This window comes from Orycteropus afer, unplaced genomic scaffold, assembly GCF_000298275.1.
Source record: "Orycteropus afer afer isolate SDZICR_OR568_19922 unplaced genomic scaffold, OryAfe1.0 scaffold00017, whole genome shotgun sequence".
Classification (NCBI taxonomy): domain Eukaryota; kingdom Metazoa; phylum Chordata; class Mammalia; order Tubulidentata; family Orycteropodidae; genus Orycteropus; species Orycteropus afer.
The window spans coordinates 12,236,638-12,250,071 of NW_006921604.1; positions in this window are offsets into that span (position 1 = coordinate 12,236,638).

The following is a 13,434-nucleotide window of genomic DNA, read 5'->3' on the forward strand; positions in this document are numbered from 1 at the left end:
AGGGGGAGGCCTTCAAGGAGATGGATTGATACGGTGGCTGTGATGATGGGCTCAAGTATAGCAGGGATTGTGGGGCTGGCGCGGGATCGGGCAGTGTTTTGTTCTGCTGCGCATGGGGTCGCTATGAGTCGGAAACGACTCGACGGCACTTAACAACAACACAACACTGTAATAGTATTACATTTTTCCTGATTTCCTTTTCAGAGTTGTGTTTATTAGTGTAAAAGAATTTGATTTTTGTATGATCTTAGACTTTGCTGAGACTTTCAATTAGTTACAGAAATTTTCTTACTGAGTCTTTGGGATTTTCTACACATAAGATGATATCATCTGCAAATAAAGATAGTTTTACTTCTTGTTTGCCATTTGGATGGTGTTTTAGTTGCCTAGTGCTGCTCTGACAGAAATATACCACAAATGGGATAGCCTTAACAAACAGGAGTTTATTCTCTTACAGTCTGGGAGGCTAGAAGTCCGAGTTCCCAGTGCCAGGCTCTAGGGGCTGGGTGAAAGCTCCCTGACCTTGGGGTTCAGCTCTGCCTCTTGCTCCTGGCCCACTGAAGCTAGAAGCATCTCTCTACTCGAGCAGCTACTGGCTGCTGAGGCTAACAAGCCCAAGGTCGACACATAAAATGGCCCAGTCCTGATGTTACCAAACACATGGCAGGCCATTAGTCCATTGTAAGTCCCAAGGTCAGCAGAGCATGGCAGGCTGCTGAACAATGATACAGTTACATGTAGGGTCCAAGCATGCCATAGGTTAGAGACTGTTCTCAAAGCTGCTACTTATATATGGGAAGCAGACCACATACCCAAAGGCAGCTACTCAGCTGCTCACAGCAGATTCCACCATGGAGTTGATTACCAGTCTCATCGTGGGGAATACTACATACAGCTGTCCAGCCACTGAAGCAAGCCTAGCCAAGTTGACACACAAACTTAACTACCACATTTCCACCCCTTGTCAACTTGGTACATGTACAGATCTTCGTTGGGTGGCATCTGTACAGATCTCTCTCACTGAGAAGCTCCAGTCCCCTAGTTCCTCTAAGTGGTGACCTCACCCCCTTGGCCTGGTGTGCCCCATTCCTCTCCCTCTTGGCCATGACAGTCCTGCTCTCTCACTCTTGGGCAGCAGCTTGACTCCATCCCACTGGTTCCCATGAATGAGCAGCCCCACACTCCAGAACAAGTTGGTGAAAGTCTGGCTCTTTGAAACCTAGGGGGCTGTGGTGCTTCTACCCCCAAAGGCCCTGGTCCTACCCTTTGAGGCTGAGGCAGCTCTGCTTCCTGTTTCCTTGGTCTCTCCACTTCTGCCGATTAATGCCTGAGGGCAACCTACTCTGCAGGAAATCTTCCTGCCCTAAAAGCACTCCGTTTTCTTACTCCATGGGCCAGCCAATCTGCTACTCCATTTCATGCTGGTTTCTTTTACCAATTAACACCTGAAGACAATCCACTCCACCAGGTAGCCGCCTACCCAAAGGCATCCAGCTTTCCCCTCTGTAGGCTGGTAAGCCTGTTGCTGTTTAATACAGGTCTCTGGGCTATGCTCCTGCTATCTCTAATGCCGGTTTCTTGTCTCTGCTCCTGCCATCTCTCATGCTGTATGCTGGGGTCTCTCTGCTAGGGTCTCAGGTTAAAGACACACTCCACTCCTGTTTCCACATTTTAGGTATCTGTCAGAGCAGCACCCCACTCTCTTGGTACCATATTCTGTTCTGGTTAATTAGTACCACTCTGACAAGAATATACCACAAATTGGATGGCTTGAACAAACAGGAATTTATTCTCTTACAGTTCAGGAGGCTAGAGTCTGAGTTCAAAATGCCAGGCTCTAGGGGCTGTGTGAAAGCCCCTTGACCTTGGGGTTCATCTTTGCCTCCTGCTCCCAGCCCACTGAAGCTAGAGGCTTTTTTTCACTCAGACAGCTGCTGGCTGCTGAGACTGACAAGTCCAAGGTTGACAAGCAAAAAGGTACAGTCCGGATGTTACCAAACCACACAGCAGGCCATTAACTCAAGTCCATTGTAAGCCCCAAGGTCAGCAGAGCATGGCAGGCTGCTGTTAAACAACAACATGGCTACATGCAGGGTCCAAGCATGCCATAGGCTAGAGACCATTCCCAAAGTTGTTTCTTATATATGGGAAGCCAACCACATCCCTCAAGTAGCTACTCAGCTGCTTATGGTAGGTCATGGAGTTGATTGCCAGTCTCATCATGGGGAATAACTATCACCAGCTTCCCAGCCACTCAACCAGGCCCAGCCAAGCTGACACACAAACATGACCACCATAGATGCCTTTTATTTTCCTTTCTTGCCTTATTGCTCTGACAAGAATATTCAATACAATATTGAATTGTTGTTGTTATGTGCCGTCGAGTCAGTGTCATGATAAAGGACATTGTTGCATGGTACTCGTTTGTAAGGGGAGCATTTTTCAGGCTTTCTCTATTGAGAATAATATTGGCCATTGATTTTATACATATGCCCTTAAATATGTTGAGAAGTTTCCCTCCTATTTCTACATTGTTCAGCATTTTTATCAGGAATAGGTGTCAGATTTGGTCAAATGCCTCTCCTGAATCAATTGATATATTCATGTGTATCTTTTCTCTTGTTTTATTATGTAGTGAATTACATTGTTTTTCTAATGTTGCATATGTAGTGTGAATCGTATTTGGTCATACTTGATCATACCAATATCAAACACTATGGTTTGGTCATACTTTGGTATGTTGTTAGAGTCTATTGGCTATGATTTTTTTTGAGAATTTTTGTGTCTATGTTCATGAGGAACATTGGCCATCAGTTTTCTTTTTTTAATGGTGTTTTTGCATGGGCTTGTTTTTACACTCACCTCATAAAATGAATTTGGGAGTATTCCCTCTTTTTCCATATTTTGGAATAGTTAGAGTAGAATTGGTGTCAGCACTTCTCTGAATGTTTGGTAGAATTCGTCAGTGAAGGTGTCTGGGACAGGACTTTTATTTGTTGGAAAGTTTTTAAATGACCTGTTCAATTTCTTCTTTTGTTATGAATCAGTTCAAATGTTCTACCTCAATCTGTGTTAATTTTGTTGTTGTTGTTATGTGCTGTCAAGTCAGCTTTGACTTATGGCAACCCTATGTACAACAGAACAAAACACTGCCTGGTCCTGTGCCATCCTCACAATCCCTGCTATGCTGGAGCCCATCATTGCAGCCACTGTGTCAATCCATCATGCTAAGGGCCTTCCCCTTCTTCACTGACCTACTTTACCAAGCATAACAGCCTTCTCCAGGGAATGGTCCTTCTGACAACATAACCAGAGGTATGACAAAGTCTGGCCATTCCCACTTCCAAGGAGAATTGCGGTTGCAATTCTTCCAGGACTGATTTGTTTGTTCTTCTCACAGTCCATGGTATTTTCAGTATTCTTCACCAACACCATGATTCAAACTCTTCTTTGGTCTTCCTTATTCATTGTCCAGTTTTCACATGCATATGAGGTGATTGAAAATACCATTGTTTGGATTAGGTACACCACAGTCTTCTAAGTGACATCTTTACTCTTCAACACCTTAAAGAGGTCTTTTGCCACAGATTTGCCCAGTGCAATGTGACATCTGATTTCTTGATTGCTGGTTCTAAGGGTGTTGATTGTGGACCCTAGTAAAATGAAATCTTTGACAACTTCAACCTTTCCTCCATTCATTGTGATGTTGCTTATTGGTCCAGTTGTAAGGATTTTTGTTATCTTTATATCGAGGTGTGATCCATACTGAAGACTGCAGTCTTTGATCTTCATCAATAAGTGCATCAAGTCATCTTCATTTTCAGCAACCAAGGTTGTGTCATCTGCATATTGCATATCTTTCGTTCCACATCCTCTTCTGAATCGAGCTTGCATTTCTGGAAGTTCTCTGTCAATAGACTGCTGCAACTGTTTTTGAATTATCTTCAGCAAGATTTTACTTGCATGTGATATTAATGATATTGTTTGATAATTTCCACATTCTGTGGGATTACCTTTCTTTGGAATGGGTGCAAATATGGATCTCTTCCAGTCAGTTGGCCAGGTAGCTGTCTTCTAAATTTCTTGATGTGGACAAGTGAATGCCTCCAGAGCAGCATCCAAATGTTGAAACATCTCAATGGTTATTCTGTCAATTCCTTGATTTTTAATTTATTTTTATCTTTGTGTCTAAGGTAGGTCTCTTTTAGGCAGCATGTTGATACGCTTTCTTTTCTTATCAGATTATTAATGGATGTTTGCAGCTATATCTTCCCTATTTGAGTCATGCCCCATCAGCAAATAAAGATCCTGAAAGCTTTCCTTCTTCCATGTTATTAAGGTCAACTCAACTTTGAGAAGGCAGCTCTTCCCAGTAGTATTTTGAGTGCCAAGGACCTCTGGTGGTGCCTAAGGCATTTGACTGCTAACCAGAAGGCTGGTGGTTCAAACCCACCAGCCACTCCTCAGAAGGAAGATTGGGTAATCTATTCCTGTAGAAATACTGCTTTGGAAACCCAAGGAGGGGTTGCTATGAGTCACAATTGACTCAATAGCAATGAGTTTGGGTTTTTGGTTTTTTTTTTTTTTTTTTTTTTTTGGTTTTTCCAACCTGAAGAGCTCATCTCGGCAGTATGTCAAACAGTGTTTCAGGGCTATTCATAGTTTTCCAGTAATATATCTGACAGTATTTCACTATTCTTCATAAGGTTTTTAAGGTTTTATATATGTGATCCCATTGCTTTCTGGCCAGCAGGGTTTCTGGCAAGAAATCAGAGCTTACGTTTTATTGGTTGTCCTTTGTAGGTAACTTTTCATTTTCTTGAGCTGCTATCAGGATTCTTCCTTTTCTTTGGTTTTGGAAATTTTAATTATATGTCTTAGTAATTTTCCTTTAGGGTCTATCCTGTTTGGGGTATTTTGAACTTCTTGGATGCATATCTTCTCATCTTTCAATACATCAGGGAATTCTCCTCCAAGAAATTTTTGACTATTTTCTCTGTGGTTTTATTTTTCTCTTCCTGTTCTGGAATTCCAATCATGTGTAAGTATTCCTCTTGATGAAGTCCCACATAACTCTTTGTTGTTGTTGTTTCTGATTGTTCCTTTAACAAAGTAGTATTGAAAGATTTGTCTTCAATATCCCTAATTCTGTCTTCCATTGATATAATTCTATTCTTTTGCCTTTTCAATGTTATATATTTCTGAAACCTTAACATTAATCTTCTGGGTTACTATTTGCTTTTTTAGTGTGGTTTCTAATTTTTCATTCATTTTGTCAGTTTGTTCTTTTATTGTTTTTGCTGAATGATTCTGGAGTTTTGTTTCTGATTTCCTTAATTCTGTGGGTATTTCCCTCTCAGTTCATTGAAGGTCCCTAAATATAATTCTTTTCAATTCCTTATCAGATAGTTTCAGTGCTATTTCTTCTTTGAACAGGTTTTTTGGCTCTGTAATTTGGTCCCTTGTTTGTACTATTTTATCTTACTTCCCTGTGCGAACTGGAATTATCAGTTATCTCTGAGATATTGTGATGTTGTTGTATTTTTATTTAATTGGTGATTGTATGTTGTTGTGATTGGCACAGGCTTTTCTTTTCTTTTCTTTATTTTGTCTTGATCTATCCAAAGGAGTGGAGCTGGTACACTCTCTATTTACTAGATTGGCAGCACTTAGTCACTCACCACCTGTCTCCTAGTGGGCGTGGTAGAGGATGAGAATATATGCACAGTTTTCTTTTCGCTGCTCATGTACAATTAATAGTAAGTTGGGCTGGTATTCGTCACTATCTGTCCTTGATCAGTTGCTGCAGGAGTAGGTGGAAGCTCCTGCCCAGTGAGTGGGGCTGTAGGAGGTGCAGATATGGTTGGGTCATCTGGGCATAGCTGCTTTTTGGTTGCCAGCCACCAATGTGGGTGCCTGTATAGTCCTTGCAAGCAGAACTGATTATCAGGTTGCTCTGGTAGCATAGTGCCTAAGGCACTTGACTGCTAACCAGAAGGCTGGCGGTTCAAACCCACCAGCCACTCCTCGGAAGGAATGTTGGGCAATCCTACTTCCATAGTGATACTGCCTCGGAAACCCAAGAAGGGGTCGCTATGAGTTGGGGCCAACTCGACGGCAAACAACAACAACAACAACAGCTCCAATTGGAACTGCACTTGCAAATATTCAAAATGGCCCTGCCACCAGGCCAATCAATAATCCACAGCTCCGTTTGTCTCCTTATTTGCTGTTTTCATTCCATTTCTTCTGCTGGTCAGTGTTTAATCCACTTCCTCATTCTTTCCTTTGAAGCTCAGGGTTCCAGGATTATCATATTTCAATTGACATCTCATTTCTTTTTTGTAGAGGGTCTAGGTAGCACATCTGCCTATTCCACCATCTTGCCAGAAGTCTACCCTTTTGCTTTTTAATGAACACAGGTACAATTCAAAGCCTGGAGAAAAAGGATCCATGTATGTGTAATCAGATTGCTATGTAAACTGTATTTATTACAGGTTTTTGGGGGAGAAAGAATTGAAAGTGACTGTTTAAAAATAAACAGTTTTATCTAAATGATTCTTTATTATGTGTCCTGAGTATCAAGTACTCTTATTCTCTTTCCCTGATTCCTTAATATTCTCCTTGACCTGTTTGTCCTACTTTGCTACGTTTTTCTTCTTAAAAATGAGTGTTAGCCTGCCTAAGTTATCACCAAAACATCTGGACATTTGCTCAAAAGATAGCCAATTATTTGAGTCATCCATATAAATGAAAAAAAAAAATTGTTGCTTTTTGGTTAATAGCTGACAGTGTTTTCATTCTTCAGCCATTTATTTTGGTAATACTTTGACATAGCCACACATCCTGCCTACTGAGTAAATGAACTGAGAGGTCAGTCAAATTAAGTATACTGTCAGAAATAATTTGTTTAATGAAACACTGTACAGAAATGAATCTTATCACCCAGAAAGTTTACAAATTCATTTAAGATGAGACATAGTCATACAAAATGTTTAATAAAAGACAAGTACTGAGCAAACCATAACCCAGAGAGCTGAGGCATATTTTGAAGTAAAGTTCTTGAAATACTGTTAAAGAATTAAAAAAAAAAAAAAAGAGGAAAAACAAAAACAAATAAGCTTTTTAGAAAAAACCATTCCCCCTTCAAGCAGTCACCTAATATTGTAGTAACCCCTCATGCAGTCACCCCTTATCCTACCCTCTTCTCAAGTCATCCACACACCTCTCTTTCTTTTTCAGCTTAAAATAATCACTTGTTATAATGGTGTCTACACCATTGTATGTCTGGTAGCATAGTGGCTAAGGCACTTGACTGCTAACCAGAAGGCTGGCGGTTCAAACCCACCAGCCACTCCTCAGAAGGAAGATGGGGCAATCTACTTCTCTAGAGATACTGCCTTGGAAACCCAAGGAGGGGTCGCCATGAGTCCGGTCCGACTCAACAGCACATAACAACAACAACACACCATACAAAGTAAAATGTAAATTAATTCTCTCTGTGTAACTTAATCAATTCAGGTTTGACTTCAGCCCAGCCTGTTTCCTTATACCAATCAAATCAATTAGTTAACAATTGTGTCTCCTCTTAACTTTGGGCTGTGTGCTTAGCCATTGATGCAACACAGTTTCAAAGGGAATATAAGGGCTGGGAGGTGATTGGATGGTGGGAGGGCAGTGAGAACAGGGTGCTTTTCCATCATTCTCAAGCCTCTACTATAGCTTTTTTCATAGTATTATAATTATGGATCATTGTCATGATCTTCTGACCAATTTTGAACTCCTTGAAGGCAAGGATGGTCTTTTACCTCTAGTATGTGGCATAGTACTGGCCCACAGTATGTGAGCAGTTATTGCTTGGTGAATAAATATTCTCCTGTCCTGAGAAAATTTATTCTTCTACCCCAGGCTCTCACTGCTTCTTTTCCCTCTACCTCAAAATACTTCCATATCTTCAAAGACAAGGGTGCTTACTCTTACCACTTCTATTCAGTATTGTATTAGAAATCCCAGCTAGTGCAATAAGTTAGGAAAAAGAAATAAAGGATATCCAGATGAAAAGACAAAGTAAAATTATTTCTATTCACAAATGATATGATCCAATATATAGAAAATCCCAAGAATTCCAAGAAAGCTTCTAGAGCCAATAGAGGGATTTGGCAAAGTTGCAAGGTCAGCAAACAAAAATCAATTTGGTTTCTGTATACAAGCAATGAGAAATCTGAAAGGAAAATTAGAGAAACAATTTCATTTACAATAGCATCTAAGAGAATAAAATACCTAGGAATAAATCCAACCAAGGATGTGAAGGACTTACACAAAGAAAACTATAAAACACTGCTGAAAGAGATTAAATAAGACTTAAATAAGTGGAAAAATGTTACATATTCACGGATTAGAAGACTTAATATCATTAAGATGTCAAAACTAGCCAAAGTGATATATAGATAGATTCAATGCAATCCCAATCGAAATTCCAATAGTTTTCCTTACGGAAATAGAAAAATCAATCCTCAACCTTGTAAAGATTGGCAAGATGCCCTGAATAGTTAAAAGAATGTTGGAAGAGAAAAACAAAGTAGAAGGACTCACACTTCCTGATTTTAAAACATACTACACAGCTACAGTAATCAAAACAGCCTGTATTGGTATAACAATAGACACATGGATCAATGAAAGTGAATTGAGAGTCCAAAAATAAACCCACATATCTATGTTCAATTGATTTTTGACAAGGGTACTAAGCCCATTTGATGGGGGAAAGAAGAATATCCTTAATAAATGATGCTGGGAAAATTGGATTTCCACATGCAGAAAAATGAAACAGAATCCGTGCCTCAAACCATACACAAAAACAAATTCAGAACGGATTAAGGACCTAACTGTGCAAACTGAAATAATAAAATTCTTAGAAGAGCAAGCAGGGACAATGCTGTCAGACCTAGCTATCAACAATGGATTATCTAATATAATAACAAAAAAACAAAAACAAAAAAACCGTAGCTACTGAGGCTACTTATGTACAACCAAATCCTTCACAGGATTTGGTTCCTTGGTTTGCAGGTTCAGGGTCATGGTTTCATGGCACATCCTAGTTAATTGGCCTACTAAAGTTTAGTGCTTCTGTTCTACCTCCTAGTTTGTTACATAATGCCTGGGGCCTTAAAAGCTTGGAAATGTCCCTCCAAGGCACAGCAATTGGACTCTAATCATCTGGAGCAACAGAAGAAGAAAGAGTCAAGAATAGGAGGAGGAAAAGGAATTTGTGGCTAATTGTCTCAATTAATTACTGCCTCCTTTATCCTGAGAACAGAAGAACTGGATGGTGCTCACTATCATTAGACATTTTGATCTTCCATAGAAGAATCTTTGATCAAAAGGGGAGAAATATAGAACAGAATTTCAAATTCTCATATATTCTAGACTTTCTGGAGTCATGGAGGGTGGATGACTCTCTAAAACTATTGTCCTGAGATAATCTTTAAACCTTAAACCAAAAATATTCCCTGAAGTTATCTTAAAGCCAAACAAGTTACCTTAATTAGTAAAAGGAAGTCTGCTTTGAGCATTATGTTCTTTGAGAACTATCTATATGGAATCAACAGTTACAACAGTAACTCCAAAGATTCGATAGGAAACATAGGGGGCAGTGAGTTTATGTTAATGATTAAGGAACAACTCTGATAAGGAAGGTGAGAATGATTGTACAATTAAAAGAATGTAATCAATGTCACTACATTGTACATGTACAAAATATTGAATTGGAATATGTTTTGCTGTGTATATTCTCAGCAGATAAATAAATACAATTTATGAAGAAAGAAGAAAAGATGTATTCAAAGTATTTTAAAGGGCTTCAGTATGTTCTCATTCTCTCTTTTTTCAGAGGAAACATGTGGACTTCTGAGTTGTGTAAATATGGGATCAAATCCTGGCTCTGCTCTTTACTATATTGGCCAATACTTCTCAAACTTTGTTATATGTTGTACACTCGAATCAGCTGGCTATCCTGTTAAAACAGATTCTGATTCCTTTAGTCTAGGATGGGGCTGGACACTCTACATCTCTAACAAGCTCCCAGGTGATGTTGATGCATGGACCATGCTTTGAGTAGCAAGTCTCAAATATAATATAAACCAGATAAACAGTAACTTAAACAAGTAAGGGATTTATTTTGCTCACTTAAAAAGGAGTCCATGGACAGAGAGGCCAGAGTTGGTGTGGCAGCCCAAGGAACCACTCCTTTGTTGTTTCTGTTCCACCATCCATAGTACATGATGTTTTATTCTCAAGTCCACAAGAAGGTTGCTGGGCATCCACATTCTAGACAGGAAGGAAAGGGTAAGAGCAAAGGACCAAGGCATATGCCAGCTGACTCTATATTTTCAATCAGGATAAATAATAACCTACCTAGAAGCCCCATCATGCAGACTTCCTGCGTACACTTCACTAGTGAGACTTGGGTCAGGTGGACACCTCTGGTAGTTAGGTGGCTGTTCTAACTGGACACATTGCTGCCTTGAGCAAAACTGGGGACTTATTGGTAAAGAAGCAGAAAGGAATGGGTCTTTTCTAACCATGTCTGATACAAATGTCTATTTTGTGGGTTGTTATGAGGCTTAATGAGACAGTATACCCAGCCTTGTGCCCACAGAGTAAAACTCAACAAGTGTTAGTTTCTTCCTTTCTCTAATAATTTCCTGATTGCACCCCCTCTAGGAATTATTGCATTAAAATTTCATCTCTATGGTGTCTTGAATATCTCCTAATGCTTCTTCACTTCCACCTCCCCAACTTAACTGTACCTTCCAGTCTGAAAAACTTACTTTTTCTCAGCTTCCCCCTCAGGTTCCTCACCATCTTCCATGCTCACCGTCCATCACCTGACAATCACCTACATTTAATGGGCTTATGTTCCTGTCCCTCCCCTAAAACTGCATTCTCAAAAATCAAAACGATCAAACTAACATTAATCCCAACAGTCTTTTCTCAGTGCCAATCCCACTGAACCTCCTGGCTGTATTTTAACATGGCTGTACACTCCTTAAAATGTTGACCCCTTGTGTCTGAGGCACTCAGCCCTCCTGGTTCCCCTCCTTTCTCTCAAATAGCTTCTGTTTCCTGTTTGGCTCCTTCTCTGCCTTTGCCTTAAAACCAGTTGCCATGGAGTCAATTCCGACTAATGACAACCACATGTGTTTCAGAATAGACCTGTGCTCCATAGAGTTCTCAGTGTCTGATCCTCCAGAAGCAGATCATCAGACTTTCTTTCAAGATGCCTCTGGGTGGATTTCAACCTGCAACCTTTGTTTAGAAGCTCAATCATTAATCATTTGCACCACCCAGGGACTCCTGCCTTTGCCCTTTTATTGTTGTTGTTGTTGTTAGATGCTGTTGAGTCAATTCCAACTCATAGTGACCTTATGGGACAGAGTGGAACTAACCCATAGGATTTCCTAGGCTGTAATCTTTACAGGAGCAGATTTCCAGGTCTTTCCTCCCATGGAGCAGCTGTTGGGTTTGAACTCCTGATCTTTCAGGTAGCAGTGAAGCGCTTAGCCATTGTACCACTGGGGCTCCTGTCTTTGCCTTACACATGGATGTCTTAGGCTAGGTTCTCTAGAGAAACAAAACCAGTGAAGCTTTCATAGATAGATAGATGTAGAGATTTGGAAAAAAAAAAAAAAAACCTCTCACTGCCATTGAGTCAATTCTGACTCATAGTGACCCCCACTGGGTTTCTGAGGCTGTAAATCTTTACAGGAGTAGATTGCCTTATCTTCCTTCAGCAGGGTGGCTGGTGGGTTTGGACCCACTGACCTTCTGGTTAGAAGCTAAATGCCTTATCCATTATGCCATCAGAGATATAGATACAGATAAGGAAATATATCTCAGTGAAATGGTTCACATAGTTGTACAGACTGGCAAGGCTCAAGCTGTGAGTGAAACATCAAGTTGGAGGCTTCTTCTGACTCACACAGCTGCAGGGGCTGAAGAACCCAAGATTGGCAGACAGTATAGCAGGCTTCTGGCTCAGAGGATGACAAATCCAAGACAGGCAGGTGAAATGGCAGATTGTTGGCTCAAACGCTGAGATGGCAACTATCCCAAGACTGGTTTAGCTCCAGGAAACAGGTGATGATGAGTTAGATGCAGGATCCAGAGTCAGTGGAAAGCAAGTGAATTTTCTCAGTATGTCCATATATGTTGGAAGCATGCCACACCCCTGAGGAAACTCCCTTTCAACTGATTGACTGCTCATAGCAGATCTCATCATGGAGATGATTATACTACATCAGATTTGATCATGGGGATGACTGTATCTCAGCTGCTTAAATCACTTAGAATCAAAGTCCAGCAAAGTTGACACACAGCCTTAGCTATCACAATGGGCATTTCCCAAGGTTCTCTTCTGGACACTTTTCTCCCCATATACTCTTCATAGTTTATTCCCACAGATTAGACTAGAGGTCAGCAAACTGCGAGCCTTTGGCCAAAATCACCCTCCTTTCTTTTCCACACCATCTACACAACAGTTTTTGTAAATAAAGTTTTACTGGAACATAGCTATATATATCATTTACACATTGTCTATGGGAGCTTTTTCTCTAAAATGGTAGTGTTGAGTAGTTGTGACAAAACCTGTCAACTGACCAAGGATCAGTATGATATCTCTGTGACCCACAACATCTTTTAGGAGTAGGGAGTATAGACTAATTGATACAGTAAGCACACAGCTAGACCAAAGGTTTCAAGGACTAAGCTTATCTGCTGACTTGGTTGTATTTCTTACTCCAACCCAATCAATTCAAGTTGATGAAAAGTCCCTTTATACACACACACACACACACATATATAGGACTTTTTGTCCTTTATATCTATATAAAGGGACATTTTTTTTGTGCACTCTTCATATAAATGTTGTTAGGTACCACTGAGTCTTCTCTAGCTCATAGCGACCCTATGTACAACAGAACAAAACACGCCTGGTCCTGTGCCAGTCCAACGATCCCTGCTATACCTGAGGCCATCATGGCAGCCACTGTGTCAATCTATCTTGTAGAGGGCCTTAGCCTTTTTCATTGACCCTCCACTTCACCAAACATGATACCCTTCTCCAGGGAATGGTCCCTTCTGACAACATGACCAAAGTAGGTGAGACAAAGCCTTGCCATTTTCACTTCCAAGGAGCATTCCGGCTGCACTTCCTCCAGGACAGATTTGTTAGTTCTTTTAGCAGTCCACAGTACTTTCAGCATTCTTTGCCAACACCACAACTCAAAAGCACCGACTCTTCTTCAGTCTTCTTCTTTATTGTCCAGCTCTCACATGCTTACGAGGTGACTGAAAACACCATGGCTTGGGTTATATATATATATGTATATATATATATGTGTGTGTATATATATATATGTATATATATATATATATGTA